At 41.9% G+C, this 15881-nt stretch overlaps 1 pseudogene across 1 annotated transcript; it reads left to right on the top strand.

Annotated features, from left to right (window-relative positions):
* The first annotated feature begins 14174 nt into the window (after positions 1 to 14174).
* LOC145504971 (proteasome subunit beta type-6 pseudogene) lies at positions 14175 to 14986 on the top strand (annotated as a pseudogene). The gene has a single exon (XR_014052665.1). The product of XR_014052665.1 is annotated as a proteasome subunit beta type-6 pseudogene (transcript).
* Positions 14987 to 15881: the final 895 nt, after the last annotated feature.

Raw genomic sequence — 15881 nt, 5'->3', positions numbered from 1 at the left:
CATTTCTTTTCAATGCTGAATAGTATTCCATTATCTGGATGTATCACTGTCATGAGAAATGCTGGGCTAGATGAAGCACAAGCTGGAATCAAGATTGCTGGGAGAAATATCAATAACCTCAGATATGCAGATGACACCACCCTCATGGCAGAAAGTGAAGAAGAACTAAAGAGCCTCTTGATGAAAATGAAGGAGGAGAGTAAAAAAGTTGGCTTAAAACTCAACATTCAGAAAACTAAGATCATGCCATCCGGTCTCATCACTTCATGGCAAATAGATGGGGAAACAGTGGAAACAGTGAGAAACTTTATTTTGGGGACCTCCAAAATCACTGCAGATGGTGACTGGAGCCATGAAATTAAAAGACGCTTGCTCCTTGGAAGAAAAGTTATGACCAACCTAGACAACATATTAAAAAGCAGAGACATTACTTTACCAACAAAGGTCCTTCTAGTCAAGGCTATGGTTTTTCCAGTAGTCATGTATGGATGTGAGAGTTGGACTATAAAGAAAGCTGAGCGCCGAAGAATTGATGCTCTTGAACTGTGGTGTTGGAGAAGAATCTTGAGAGTCCCTTGGACTGCAAGGAGATCCAACCAGTCCATACTAAAGGAGATCAGTCCTGAATATTCATTGGAAGGACTGATGCTGAAACTGAAACTCCAAAACTTTGGCCACCTCACGCGAAGAACTGAGTCATTTGAAAAGACCCTGATGCTGGGAAAGATTGAAGGCAGGAGGAAAAGGGAACGACATAGGACGAGATGGCTGGATGGCATCACTAACTCAATGGACACGAGTTTGGGTAAACTCCAGGAGTTGGTAATGGACAGGCAGGCTGCAGTCCATGGGGTCGCAAAGAGTTAGATACGGCTGAGCGACTGAACCAAACTGAACTCACTACTGTTTAATGTATCCATTCACCTACCGAAGGACATCTTGGTTGTAACCAAGTTTTAGCAATTATGAATAAAGTCGCTATAAACATCTGTGTGTAGGTTTTTGTATGCACATAAGTTTTCAACACCAAGGAGGGTGATTGCTGGATTTTTTGCTAAGAAAATATTTAGTTTTATAAGAAATTGACAAATTGTCTTCCAAAGGGATCATACCATTCTGTATTCTCACCAGCAATGAATGAGAGTTCCTATTGCTCCATATACTCACCAGCATTTGGTGTCAATATTCTGGACTTGGCAATTCTAATAGGTGTGTAGTGGTATGTTACCAGTGTTTTAAATTGGCATTTCTCTTTGACATTTGAGAAGATGTAGAGCATTTTTTTCATGTGCTTATTTGACATGTACATATCTTCTTTGGTAAAGTACCTGTTAAGTTCAACAAGCCATTTTTTAAACCCAATCATTCATGCTCTAATTGTTGAGTTTTAATTTTTATTTTTATCCAAATTATGCTTGCACATATTTTTTTTAAAAATCAAGTACTCTTTAAGTATTGCTATTCAAGTCAGCATTTTCTTGAATCCAGTCTTGTTACCTATGCCTCAGTGGCAGTGCTGTCAACTGATTCTTCTAGTAATTATTTCTAAATTTCTAAAAGCTACTCTTATATTGGTACTTTTTGATTTTTCAGTTCCCAGCATTATCTATTAACTTCTCACATTGGAAGATGAGGATTTAGTGCTCTGTCAACTTCACAGTTCTCCCCCTGTATTGTATCTCATATCCACTCTCTCCTCAACTCTCATTCTACAATACAGTTGAAACAAATTTTATTTTTATATTTAGTGGTTATACTATTTTGACTATATGATACGATTAACAGCTAAGCAATGTAGTATACTGTCTTGATTTTTTCTTTCCCAAATATTTTATTTTACATAGTCTTGTTTTGTTTTTAAAATGTGTTTACTTTTTAATGTACTTATGGCCAAGTCATCTCCAAATTCTTCCCCAGTTGTGCAAACATCTTCTCAATAGAGTGATTCACATTGTTGCTGTCATTCAGACGCTAAGTCATGTCCAACTCTTTGAGACCCCATGGACCTCAGCACGCCAGGCTTCCCTGTCCTTCACAGTCTCCCAGGTCATTTCATTAAAGGACACCCCCTTGGCCCACCTATGTCAATATAATTAGATCTTTTCTGAAGGGCTGGACAGATACCCCAGAGAAGACTTCCAATTTTCTACTTAGATGAAAAGCCTAAGCTTGGCTGCCAGTAGACCAGGAACTGATTAAGGAAAGAAGTAATACAGGTACCAACATTCAGTGAGTAAAATTTCACCTAATACCTCTGGTTTTAGTATGGTATCCTCATCCTCAATTATGTCTGGTGTTCTCTAGTTCAGAAAACATTCCTGGGTGGGAGAGATAATATGGACATCTAACTGTTTTGATCTGCTTTTTAAAAGCAGACTTACTGAAATATAATTCACTTACCATGTAATTTCATCCATTTAAAGTGCACAATTCAATGATTTTTACTATATTCACTGAGTTGTGCATCCATCACCACGAACAATCTTAGAATGTTTTATTACCACCAAACAAAATTCATTTCCATCAGCCAAAACTCCAATTTTACCTCCCATTAGCTCTAGGCAACCATTAATCTACTTTCTGTTTCTATAGATTTGTCTGTTCTAGGCAGTTCATATAAATGGAGCCAGGTAGTATGCGGTCCTTTGAACTTAGTTTCTCTCACTTAGCATGATGTCTCAAAGTTCACCCTTGTTTTATACTAAATCAGAACTTCATTTCTTTCTTTGGTAAATAATGTTCCACTGTGTGGATATATCACATTTCATATATCCATTTATCCATCTCACTGCTTTGTAAATAGACTTTATCCAATCTGCTGACTGTAGCCCCGCTTCAATATCACTTCAAAAAGAACCTCCAGTCACCACTTCCTAAGCCTTTTGCAGGTTCTTGAGTGTAAACTGGGTTGCTTCTCAGTTTTCCAACCACTGTTATAAAACTTGGCGTTCTCCAATTTTCCAAGCAGCTATCACTAGACCAGGTGTTTTCTAGCACCCCGAACTTTGCCTTTGTTTTCTCTTGTCCTAGTCTCTCTGTCATTATGGTTTATGCCTTCCCCTCTCAACCCCAATTCTTCTGTTTATACTTTAGAACTGTTTAGAAGGGACTGAAGACTAATGTATACATTTAATCTGCCATCTTCAACTAAAGTACCTAATATCAATATTTATTAATATAAGAAGAGATGGCTTTAATCTAGATTTTTCAAAGTCTAAAATCAGCAGAAAGAGGATAAAATGCATCACATCATAAAATAACCATAAATAAGTATCTTAGACAAATTCATGCATGTATATGGTGTGGCTCTGGGTTTCATTTTAGACAAATATAACCAAAGGAAATATATCTGCCCTGGTCCTTACTGATCCTTCCATTGCCCCTGGTTCTTGCTCATCTACTAATCATTTTCTGCATCCCACACTGTCCCACATCCCATGCCCTCCTCTATCAATAAAACTTTCTGATGTCAGGAAGCATTTTATACTAATTACAGAACATTCTCAGTCTCTCATTCCACCATTGTTCTTTTAAATAGATTCAACATGTTCTCTGGTTCTAGCTATGTACATTCTGGTCTATATAACACCATAGCATGAAGACATCTGCTTGCTTCGAAGATCCAGTGAAAATGATTTCAGCATGTGCCTTTTTCCTGGAAACAGCTTTTTCAGTGGAAATAGCTGCTATATAATATGGTAGGTTACACAGACTACCTGGGTTTCCCTGGTGGCTCAGGGTTAAAGAATCTGCCTGCAATGCAGGAGACAAAGGTCTGATTCCTGGGTCAGGAAGATCCCCTGGAGAAGGAAATGGCAAACCATTCCAGTATTCTTGCCTGGGGAATCCCATGGACAGAGGAACTTTAAAGGCTACAGTCCACGGGGTTGCAAAGAGTTGGACACGACTGAGTAACTGAACAACAATAAAATTTCATATCTAGTTACTCTGCATAGTACAATTAGTTTGAAGTCTCACTTTATATCTATGGATCAGTATGCATCAGGGGTAGAGAAGGCAATGGCAACCCACTCCAGTACTCTTGCCTGGAAAATCCCATGGATGGAGGAGCCTGGTAGGCTTCAGCCCATGGAGTCGCTAAGAGTCGGACACGACTGAGCGCCTTCACTTTCACTTTTCACTTTCATGCACTGGAGAAGGAAATGGCAACCCACTCCAGTGTTCTTGCCTGGAGAATCCCAGGGATAGGGGAGCCTGGTGGGCTGCCGTCTATGGGGTCGCACAGAGTCGGACACGACTGAAGCAACTTAGCAGCAGCAGCAGCAGCATGCACCAGGGGATCTCAATGTCTTAGAAAAACTGAGCCTAGTGGATCAGGTTGACAGACCTGGGTGGACAAGGAAATTCTAAGTGCCAATTCAGAACCTTCTTCCAAGTTGCTGTGTGGCTTCCATGAATCATTTCGCACTCATTCAGTTTTCAGCATGCCATAGTGTCTATTAGCTTCTCAAGGGCATTGTGAGAAAGGGCAAAGTGGTGGTCAAAAAAGAGAATGAACTTATTCTATTTTGCAGAATATAAAGAGCCCCTCAGGGACTCTCCTGGCGGTCCAGTGGTTAAGAATCCGCCTTCCAATGTAGGGGACGCAGGTTCAATCCCTGGTTGAGAAACTAAGACCCCACATGCTGTGGGGTAACTACTGAGCCCAGGCACTTTAGAGTCCTCACCAAAACAAAGAGCCCACATGCTGCAACTAACACTGACACAGCCAAATAAATAAATACATATTTGATTTTAAAAAAGAACTCCTCAATGGTTCTAACCTGTAGCAAGAAAAGAAACCAGGCAGCACTGGAAAACCCAGCACGAACACAGCCAAACCAAAGGCTTGTTGTTAAAAAGAAAAGGGAACAATGTCTGATTTTAACATTCACACATTCCAAACCACAGTCATCCAAGCCTTTCTCCTGCAGCCAAGCCTGTTGGTGGGAGCCAGGTCTAGAGGAAAATTTCCAGAAAACAGATTTTGGCAAAGGTTGCCACTAAACCTGCAGAGAATACAGTTCCGTTTTTTGGGTTTTTTAAAGAACATATTCATTCCTTTTAGCCACAGGCTTTCACGGACTATGTTTATTTTTCCTTTTCAGGTTATAGTACATGGCTTTTTCATCATCCAATGTGAGAAACACACATTTCTGTCCTTTCTTCGTTCCTTCCTCACACATTTCTTTCAACTCGTAGGTGGAGCCAAAGTGTAAGATTGTATTTTAGAGAATCTATTTTCTTATATTATCATTAAATTATTTCTGAGAAAGAATGAGTTAATAAGTCCACTTTCTCAAGGCTTTGAGAAGAAGCTAACACGCACCCAGCACAAGGTATGGTTACAGATTTTAAGTACAATCCTTGGACGAGTGGCCTAAGAGGCCCAGAGTCCGGCACCCAGAGAGGACAGCAGGCCCTGGGTCTGCTTTGGACGGTTTCATAAACCAAAAACAACCACTGCAAGTGCACTGGTTTGAGAGGAATGTCTAAGAAAATTGCCTTCCTTCCCCTCACAACGTGTCATTACAGAAAAATAGGAACCCGTACATTCCAATCTGATTTCCATTTAACTCTGCAAGCCTGTAAATTTTGCCATGAGGTAAGAGGCTGATTCAGACCTCCAGAATCCTTGTGGTTCCACAGACACTATTTTAAAATGGATATTCCTTTGAGTTTCTCAGTGTTATTCTGCGAGGGTCGTGGAATAAATGGAGCTCTGTCTGATGAGAACTCCCAGTCCTGGTAAACAAGAACGGATATGCCTGGTGGCCAAAGTAGCTGCCTTGTATTTTAAAGGTTAGGAGTTCAAATCTTGTGGGTTTGCACTTGGCCTCAAGCATGCATGTATCTTGGTTGAAGAAGCAATAACATTACACGATGGAATCTGGCCTACCCCCAGCTGAGTTCTGGCTACAATTAATCAAACAAATACTTCTTATGGAATGCTTTACCTCGTAGATCCTGAACAAAAGCTCTACATTCCAGGAGGCATAGGAAAGCCTTATTTTCAATCGTCCTGCCCCCTACAGTGTATAGATACTTGAATTCCATCACATAGACTAAAGTTCATACTTGACACATTCTTTAAATTTTGATATACCTATAGCCCCAGGTCTCTTTTCCCCTCTTCATCTTCTTTTCTTCTGATTTTCCAGGGAGATAATAATTTACAGATTTAAAGTCATGCTTCTTGTGCCATTGACCTATTGGAAATAGATGCCATTGGTAGAAAATATAACTGGAACTAGGGGCTATAATTTTAATGGTCCATCAGCTTCATAATAGCATTTTACTGTTTATAAAGCACTTTACAAATATGATCTTTTTTTATTTATTCTCATGTGGGTATACATGCTCAGTTGCTCAGCGGTGTCTGACTCTTTGCCGCCCTATAGACTGTAGTCTGCTAGGCTCCTCTGTCCATGGAACTTTCCAGGCAAGAGTACTGGAATGGGTTGCCGTTTCCTCCTCCAGGGGATGTTATGACCCAGGGATCAAACTCACATCTCCTACACTGCAGACAGATTCTTTACCGCTGAGCCACCAGGGAAAGCCATTGGTTACAGTAAATATTTTTGTGCCCGTTTTGCAGACAAAAAAGAGAGAGACTCAGATTAAGTCTTACTCTAAATCACTCAGCAAGTTAGTGTCAGAGTTGATACTCCAGCCCAGACCTTTATAACTCTAAATGTTCTCATCACTATAGCAGAATTGCTTTTAATAGCAAAAAACTGTATTTGTTGTTAAGTCGTTAAGTCATGTCTGACTCTTTGTGACCCCACGGACTGCAGCACGCCAGGCTTCCCTGTCCTTCACTGTCTCCCAGAGTTTGCTCAAACTCATGTCCATCGAGTCAGTGATGCCATCCAACCATCTCATCCTCTGTCGTCCCCTTCTCCTCCTGCTTTCAATTTTTCCCAGCATCAGGGTCTTTTCCAGTGAGTCGGCTCTTCACAGCAGGTGGCCAAAGTATCGGAGCTTCAATTTCAGCATCAGTCCTTCCAATGAATATTCAGGACTGATCTCCTTAAGGATTGACTGGTTTGATCTCCTTGCTGTCCAAGGGAGTCTCAACAGTCCATTTATGTTCCAGGGTATGTTGCTGGTCCTATTTTATTGAACTGTGTTTGGTGATGCCACTACAATCACAGAAGGAAAACAAATGCAGAAGCTCCCGGTAGACGTTGAATACAAAATACCAACAGTTAAATTGATTTAATTAAATTATGTGCTACTCCATTCCCTATACACCCACAATAAAGGGAAATAGCTAATGCTTTATGCTCCCTTGCTTCAAGAATGCCTGAAATTAGAAATATTCCAGCACTGTGACCTGAAGTTGCCTCAACAGGAAGTTCTGTTTTTTAAATCAAAACGCCAATCATTTTCTTTCTTGTTGTTCTTATTGCCAGTGGGACTTTGAACAAATAATTCCCAGGAAAGCTATCAATATATATGTGAGAAGAAGACTGTAACAATACCTGTTCCCTACCTTGCTGGCAAAGGTGTTGGGGAAAACAACCAGATAATGTGTATCGTGGGCTTTGAAAGCCTAGAAAGAGAGTTTATATGCAAAGGTATAATTATATAGAGTTAGCCGTGATACCACCATCTATATTTTACATGTGTAGTTTTGACTAAGATACTGATGAATATAATTTGGCGCTCATTTTGATGTTTAAGGTTATGATCATGTTACAATAAAATAGTAAAAGAGCCTAAGTTGGGAAACTGAGGCATCCTCTTCTTTTAAAAACTTCTGAATGACAGAAACATTTTTGTCTAGCTTCTCCACCTGGTCCTGCAGTTAGGACCACCTCCTTCCACTTCTTTATCAGTGATGTGATTCCCCCTCTAAAAGGGTGAGAGTACTGTAGCAAGGGGTGACCTGGAGAGGAGAAAAAACTGTGTCCAGTTGTACCGAGGGGTTACCAGAATGTGAAAGCCTAGTTGGAGGATTTCGATGATCATGCCTCCAGAAAGCCTATACTTATCAAGCCTACACCCACAGAGCAATATCCTGTCCAGACCTAGTAGGATCAAACCAGATGACCTTCCCCCCAGCACCATTTGAATTTGTTCAAAAGAATAAATATAAATAAATATAAATTAATTTAAAAAATATTTATTTGACTGCGCTGGGTCTTAGCTGCAGCACACAGGGTCTTCAATCTTCACTGTGGCATGTGGGATCTTTTATTAACAGTTGCAGCTTGAGAACTCTTAGTTGCGGTATGTGGCATCTAGTTCCCCAACCATGGATTGAACCCAGGCTCCCTGCATTGGGAGCACAGAGTGTTGGCCACTGGGACAACAGAGAAGTCCTAAGAACAATTTTAAAATCTACAACCATAGCGTGTAACCCTACTGAATCTCTTTTAGTGTGCCAGGCATTATTCATCCTACACCATCTCTATCCGAATCACTGGGTCTCCAATACAAACCTGTTCAATACTGTTCCTCAGGGAAACGGTCGTCCAGTGGGGAGACAGACAAGCACTCAGGACCAACGACCAGCACAGCACCTGACACACAGTAGGACTCACAGGAGACTTGCTGAACAAATGGGCAGTCTCTGCTGCATGGTGATGAGGAAAGGAAGCCCGAGGGGCCGTGGGAACGCACACCAGGGCTCCTGACCACACTCAGCCGGAGAGAGAAAGAGACTGAAAGAAAGACCTTGTGTGGTGGCTGTGTGTGGGAAGGTGGGAGGACACGTGGTTTACAGAGGCAAGAGCATTAGGTGTCAGGCTTTTCATCTCCCCAAGTTGACTCTTTTTAAAAAATATGCTGTTCACAGCCCAGTAAGGTCTCAACCCTCAGTGTGAAAAACGCTACATTTTAAAAAGAATTTTCTCTTCTACATAACTGTTGACCTTGCAGTCAAGAACTAGGCAAAAGAACTGAAAGGTCTGCTTGGGAGTTTTACGTTTCTGCTGGGGAGCACAATTCATTTACATCTCATCTCCATAGTATTCAATCGGCAGTCATGCCAAACAGCTGTATCAGCTTCTCATTGCTGCTGTAACAAAGTGCCACCAAGTTGGTGGCTCAGAACAACAGAAATCTAATTCTCACACAGTTCTGGAGGCCAGAAGCCTGAATTAGTCTCTCTGGGCTGAAATCAGGGTGTTAGGTAGGCAGCACTTTCTCCTGTGGCTCTAGTGGAGAATCTATTCCTGGCCTCTTCTTCCAGGTTCTTATGGCTGCTGGTATTCATTGACTCATAGCAATATCACTCCAATCTCTGCTTCCCTGGCCACACTGCCGTATTCTCTTCTATCTATTGTCAAATCTCCCTCTGCCTCCCTTTAATGACAATGCTCACGATTGCATTTAGGGCCCACCTGGATAGTCAGGAAACTCATCCCATCTCAAGATCTGTCAAGTCCGTTTTGCCATAGAAGGCAATATCCACAGGTTACAGGCGTTGGCTCATGGCAATCTTTTTTCAAGGTGGGGGAGGGGGACATTATTCAACCAACCACACCATCACTATCTGAATCACTGGGTTTCCAGCACAAACTTGCTAAATATCTCAGTTGAGTTTCTCGTTACTTTCCTTCACGAAGGCAGAATAACTGTTCTCTTCTTTCTTTGGAGGAGAAGCAAATTAGGCAAAAAGATGGGAGATAATTTTTATTGAGCCCCTATTATGTGTTAAATAATTTCTATGCACTCTTTACGACAATATTAGTAGCTATTGTCACCATTTTACAGATGAGAAAAGTGAGGCTCAGAGAGGCCAGGTAACTTGTCTAAGGTATCCCAGTGAATAAACTGTAGAGACAGAGTTTGAACATGGATCTATGTGATTTCAAAGCCCATGTCCTTTCCACTATACCAGCATTCCTCAAATTTCATTATTACTCTGAAATCTCATTAAGGAAAAAATTTCTCACAGACCCTAGTTGGTGAAACAAAGTTATGCTCTATGAAAACATAAATTTTTAAAATTGTCAAGTTCTCCCCAAATCCTGAGGACCTCCCTGGAAGAAATACTACAAGAAACCACAGTTTCCCCAACCCCTCATAAGTACTCCATTTCCAAGGATCTTAATATTAAGGTCCAGAAGGGCTGCATTTTAACCACACTGTTCTCTCAACTAAGAAAGGCTTCAATGAAACAAAGCATTTGCTACTAATAAAATTTCTTTTAATTGAAGTATAGTTGCTTTACAATGTTGTTCAACAGAGTGAACTAGTTATATGTATACATACTAATAAGATTTTAATGCTAGCAATCTCTTACTATTACAGATGCAAGTTAATTATTTCCACTATAGAGACACTTGATGAACTTAAGTCACATCAAAGTAGTGGCTGTAGCATTTTTTGAGTTTCATCAAATGAAAGCTTACCTGGATGTCTTACACAAGTTTTGAGGTTTAAAGATGTCACCCTTCTTCTGGCACATGCTGACACACTATAATAATATGAAGCATATCCATATCAGTTCAAGAACAAAGGGATTTTTCTCATCTTTTAATCACTGATTTCTAGTTCCACTCTTAAGACTCCAAACTCTGAAGTGGTCAACCCCACCAGTTTTCTCTTATATGGTCCAATTTGGGGTATGTGTCTGGCATCCGAGAATTTCACAGCAGTCAGAGCAGCAGAAACTCTGCCCTGGGACCTCATCTTTTGGTCTCTGTGCTCAATCCCAATGTTTGGACACTCGCACACAGAAAGATACATTCTCAAATAAGGAAGTCAATAAAAGGTCCACGTTTACACTTTCCACTCCTTTCTCATTCCCTGTATGTACAGGGCCTTTCTCTGAGGTAATACCAAGCTATTATACTTAATCAATCAGCATCCTTATACTCAAAGTTCTTCAGAGGAAAAAAAAAAATTCTTCTGATACCTTGTACTCCTTCATTTCACTTGGTCAGTGTGATACAGACAATTCATGTGCCCGCCACACAGAGTAAGCCACAAATTTTAGCCCTCCCAGTCACCTGGACATTTTACATTAACCTCCTGGTTCCACTGGAAAATGGTTATTCTTGTTTTATTATTTAGTGTGGTTTTTATTAGGAGAGGTCAGTTATTTAGAGGGGCAGATTTTTCCACCAACTGATCAAGAAACCTGGTGGAAGCTCTCCCATCTTAGGAACCCAAGTTGATAGGAAAGCTTGCAGGACTTCCCTGGTGGTCCAGTGGTTAAGAATCCACCCGCCAATGCAGGGGACACAGGTTCCATCCCTCGTCAGGGAACTAAGATCCCACATGCCGTGGAGCAGCTAAGCCTCTGCACCACAGCTACTGAAGCCTGTGTGCCCTGGTGCCTGTTCTCCACAATTACAGAGCAGCCCCAGCTCTCTGAAGCTGAAGAAAGTCCAAGTGTAGAAGCAAAGAGCCTGTGAACCACAGTGAAGACCCAGCACAGTCAAAAAATAAAATAAAATATTTTAAAAATTTCAAAAAAGAAAGGAAAGCTTGCATTATGTAGCTGTGGGAGGGTGAGTTCTCTTCTGACCATGACTGGCCTCAATTTGCCCCCTGCATCATCCTAGCAGCCCTCTGACAGAGTACCTATGCCTATATGTCATTCTGGCTACCCAGCCTTTAAGCATCCTACCCACCTGGGAAGAACTCCAGAGTAGAGGAAAAACAACACTCTACTTCCTACTTTAGAAGCCAAAGAGGACAGAGAGTTTCTATGCCAGCAATGAGGAAACTAGAATCTCATCTGGGCTCGGCAGATGGAAGGTCCCATCTGGGACATGCAGTCTATGGGGAGGCAGTGGTCTTTGGCAGAGGCAGAGCTGGGTTTGAGTGTCCAGCAGCATGGTGACAAATGCTCAGGGGTGGTAGAGCCCAGCAGCGCTATAACAAATGTCTGGTAGTGATAGCTCCAGAGGTAGCATTTTAAGCAGATTACCCATAGGGCAGCAAGATCTCAGCTGTGTCTTGCCTCCCTTGATTTCTTTTTAATTAATTTTTATTGGTGTACAGTTATTTTACATGTTGTGTTAGTTTCTACTGTACAGCGAAATGAATCAGCCATACATATACACATATCTCCTCTTTTTTGGATTTCCTTCCCATTCAGGCCACCACAGTGCATTAAGTGGAGTTCCCTGTGCTATACAGGATGTTCTCATTAGCTGTCTATTTTATACATAGTATCAATAGTATATATGCGTCAATCCCAATCCTCCCACCTACCCACCCCAGCCCACTTGGTATCCATATGTTTGTTCTCTTCACCCGTGTTTGCCTCCCTTGATTTTACTCATTTCCATTGCCTGATTCTCTAGTCTTCCCACTGATTCTGAGCTGCACGTATTCCTGCAATAAATTCATCTTCTGCTCCAGTCAACTAGAAGGGATTTTCGTTGGTTGCAAACAAGAATTCTGACCGATATGCCAATTTCTCCTTTGTGGACACGTGGTCCAACAACAACTGAGTATGGCGGGCTTGACTGGATCATTTCCATCTCTCAGGTAGACCTTCCAATCATGTGAAGTGCTTTGGTTCATCTTAAATCAGAAGGAGCTGTTTGAAATCCAAGGACAGGTACATGGGACCTTAGAAGACAAATCCCACAGAGCCCCCAGAAAACTAGGAGACTTGACTGGAGGAGGGAGGATGTTCATCTGACATCTTCTCTGCAGAGAGGTACGGTCACTTTAGGAACAAACGGAAAGAACTTTGTATACTGATTCTTTTCTTAAAAAATGAAGTTTACTTTGCTTTTCACCCCAAATATAGAATGAATTCATGCTCATTGTAGAAGAATGTGAAAGAAGGGGAAAAAATTACCTGTCATTCTACTGGCCACCAAGGGCCACAGTTGAAGTTTTGGTGTGTCTTTCTAGTATTTTTTCCTATGAAAATGTTTTCATAGCTATGAATATCCTAGTCTATGCTTATTGAAATTTGGAAAAGAGTTGGGAATTACCCGGCAGTCCAGTGATTAGGAAAACATGCTTTCACTGCCGAGAGCATGGATTTGATCCCTGGTAGGGGAACTAAGATCCTGCAAGGCACAAGGCCAAAACCAAAAGAAAAAAAATGTGGAAAAGAGCAAAACATTTCCACTACACATCGATAGACAGATATAGATAGTAGATACTAGATAGAAGATAGATAAATAATAGAAGATAGAGAGACATATTCCCAGCTGCTAAATGCAGGACAGTGAACTCTATGATTGGGTTGAAAGAAGCATTTTTCAAAATGTGCCCCATGGAACACATATGCCTCCATTTGTTAACAGCTGCTATAGAAATAATATAAAAAGAACTGTCCTCGACCAGGTAAGTTTGGGAAATGCTGAGTTAAAGTTGAACACATGGCTTTATTGCATGTGTTAGCGCTTCTAACGCATTAGGGCACAGTGTGATTCTTTTGCTTTCTTTTTCTTTTTTGGCTGCACTGGGTCTTAGCTGTGGCATGTAGGACCTTGCTTCCTGACCAGGGATTGAACCCTGGCCCCCTGCATTGGGAGCTTGGAGCTTCAGCCACTGGACTACCAGGGAAGTCCCTGCAGTGTGATTCTTAAAGAGAGCAGCATTTCCCAAACATATGTGCCCATGGAACTCCCCTTTGAAAACACATTTCCCAGGACCAGTGTTCTAAGGAGTACTGACGCAGAAAGTTTAGATCTTCATATTGTTTTACCTTCTTTCCACTTCATTATTGAAAAACCAGTTCAGGATCAGTTAGGAAAATGTGGAGAATGTATTTCAGATACATATAAGCAAACTTTGGAGAAGAAATGACAGGATGAGATCTTGGAAGTAAAATTTCTTTGCTGATTTATTTACCTGTAAGAACATGTTCTAGGGAATACAGTTTATAGACCAACATCAAATCCATACCTGAGAGAACTGAGAATAGAGCAGTGGTGAATTCTAAGGGAACAATCTTATCTTGGGAAATGTTGCCGCGTAAATGAGTTTATCCACATTTAAGTAGAAAATCCAATTAACCTATTAGACTAGAACACTGCATCTAGACTAAGGAGATTAACTTCATGTTGCTGAATATCATTTTAGTACCTCCCCCCTAAAAACCGCAGTTCCATATGACAAAAAAAAAAATTTTTTTTTAATGTTGCAAACAAGGATAAATGGGAAAATGAAGAACCCAAGAAGTATAGTTTAAGAAATGAGAATGTCCTCACTAGAAGAAAGCATGATTGAGGAGGAGGAAAATGGCGGCCACCTTAGTAGCAGCCTGGGGAACCAGGCCGGCACCAGCCTGGGGGCCTGAGGCTATTGCCCCCGACTGGAAGAACCGGGAAGTTTCCACAGGGACCACTATCATGGCCGTGCAATTTGATGGGGGTGTGGTTCAAGGAGCTGACTCCAGAACAACCACTGGGTTGTACATTGCCAATCGAGTGACTGACAAGCTGACCCCTATTCACGACCATATTTTCTGCTGCCGCTCAGGCTCAGCAGCTGATACCCAAGCAGTAGCTGACGCAGTCACTTATCAGCTTGGTTTCCACAGCATTGAGCTGAATGAGCCTCCGCTGGTGCACACAGCGGCCAGCCTCTTTAAGGAGATGTGTTACCGATATCCAGAAGACCTGATGGCAGGAATCATCATTGCCGGCTGGGACCCCCAAGAAGGGGGACAGGTGTACTCGGTGCCCATGGGGGGTATGATGGTACGACAGCCCTTTGCCACCGGGGGGCTCTGGGAGCTCCTATATCTATGGCTATGTGGATGCTACCTACCGGAAAGGCATGACCAAGGAAAAATGCCTGCAGTTCACTGCCAATGCTCTCGCTTTGGCAATGGAGCAGGATGGCTCCAGTGGAGGGGTGATTCGCCTGGCAGCCATCGCAGAATCAGGGGTAGAGCGGCAGGTACTTCTGGGAGACCAGATTCCCAAATTCACCGTTGCCACTTTACCACCTCTCTGAGTCCTGAGATCCTAAGATATAATGAGACACCCCATACATACCCCATTCAAAATTCAATAAACAGTTCATCAGTGAGGGAAAAAAAAAAAAAGCATGATTGACAGAAGAAACTTCAGTGAGAAGCCCTGCTTTTGTCTCATCTCTTTCCCAGCCAACCTAACCTCTGATTGGACTCCGAGTAAAGAACCTACCACAGAGGCTGTGGTTCCAGCTGCAGATTAAGTATGAAAAAGTGGTTTCTTCCATTAACCCAACAAGTTTGAATGTCTATTTGACATTTGCAGGAGTTGAGGTGAGCAGGAAGTAAAAAAGAATCCTAAGATGGGTGCTGTCTCCTAACACACACCTTATTTACCACCTTGGGGTCAGCTCAGTGACCTCGCCTGGTGCCAAAAGCAGCCCCAAGACTCCGCAGTATTCCTGAGCCTGGTGTTTCACTTTTGGAATAAGCTAAATGTTTAGGAAAGTCTGGGAATTACCAAAATTCAAAAGTACCTTTATTCTTTTGTGAAGGAGCCTAAAATATATTCTAGGACAACTTCCTAATTTTTTCGCCTAAAGCTTTCATTCTACTTCTGTTCGGTGAGCCACCAGCAGACCCCCGACACCAAGCTGGACAACTTGAGCTGCGGGTGACCCTTGAGAGGGAAACAGAATCTGAGAACATCAGAGCTGGAGGGGACCTTGATGATCCTCTCTTCTAACCCAACCCCCTCCATTTATAGATCCAAACACATGAAGCCAGAAACCCACCCAGAAGCCTGAGAGTCAATGTGCTTCCCTCCCTTCATCTATTTTTGTGCAATTTTCCCATGGCATCTGGCCAGAGCATCTACATCAGTAATGTCTGGAGGATTTATGAGGCCAAGCAATCCTTCGGGTTTCTACACAGACCTAAACAGGAAACCCACACAAGGAAATGCCCTTTCTGTTTGCAGGCCGAATTCCCAGGATGCCTTCCCCAGAGTGCCCCAGCTGGAACAAAA

The sequence above is a fragment of the Giraffa tippelskirchi genome, chromosome 5 (genome assembly GCF_054371585.1).
Source record: "Giraffa tippelskirchi isolate mGirTip1 chromosome 5, T2T-mGirTip1v1.2.pri, whole genome shotgun sequence".
Classification (NCBI taxonomy): domain Eukaryota; kingdom Metazoa; phylum Chordata; class Mammalia; order Artiodactyla; family Giraffidae; genus Giraffa; species Giraffa tippelskirchi.
Note: the sequence above shows the minus strand (reverse complement) of the source record. Positions and strands in the feature narration are given on the sequence as shown.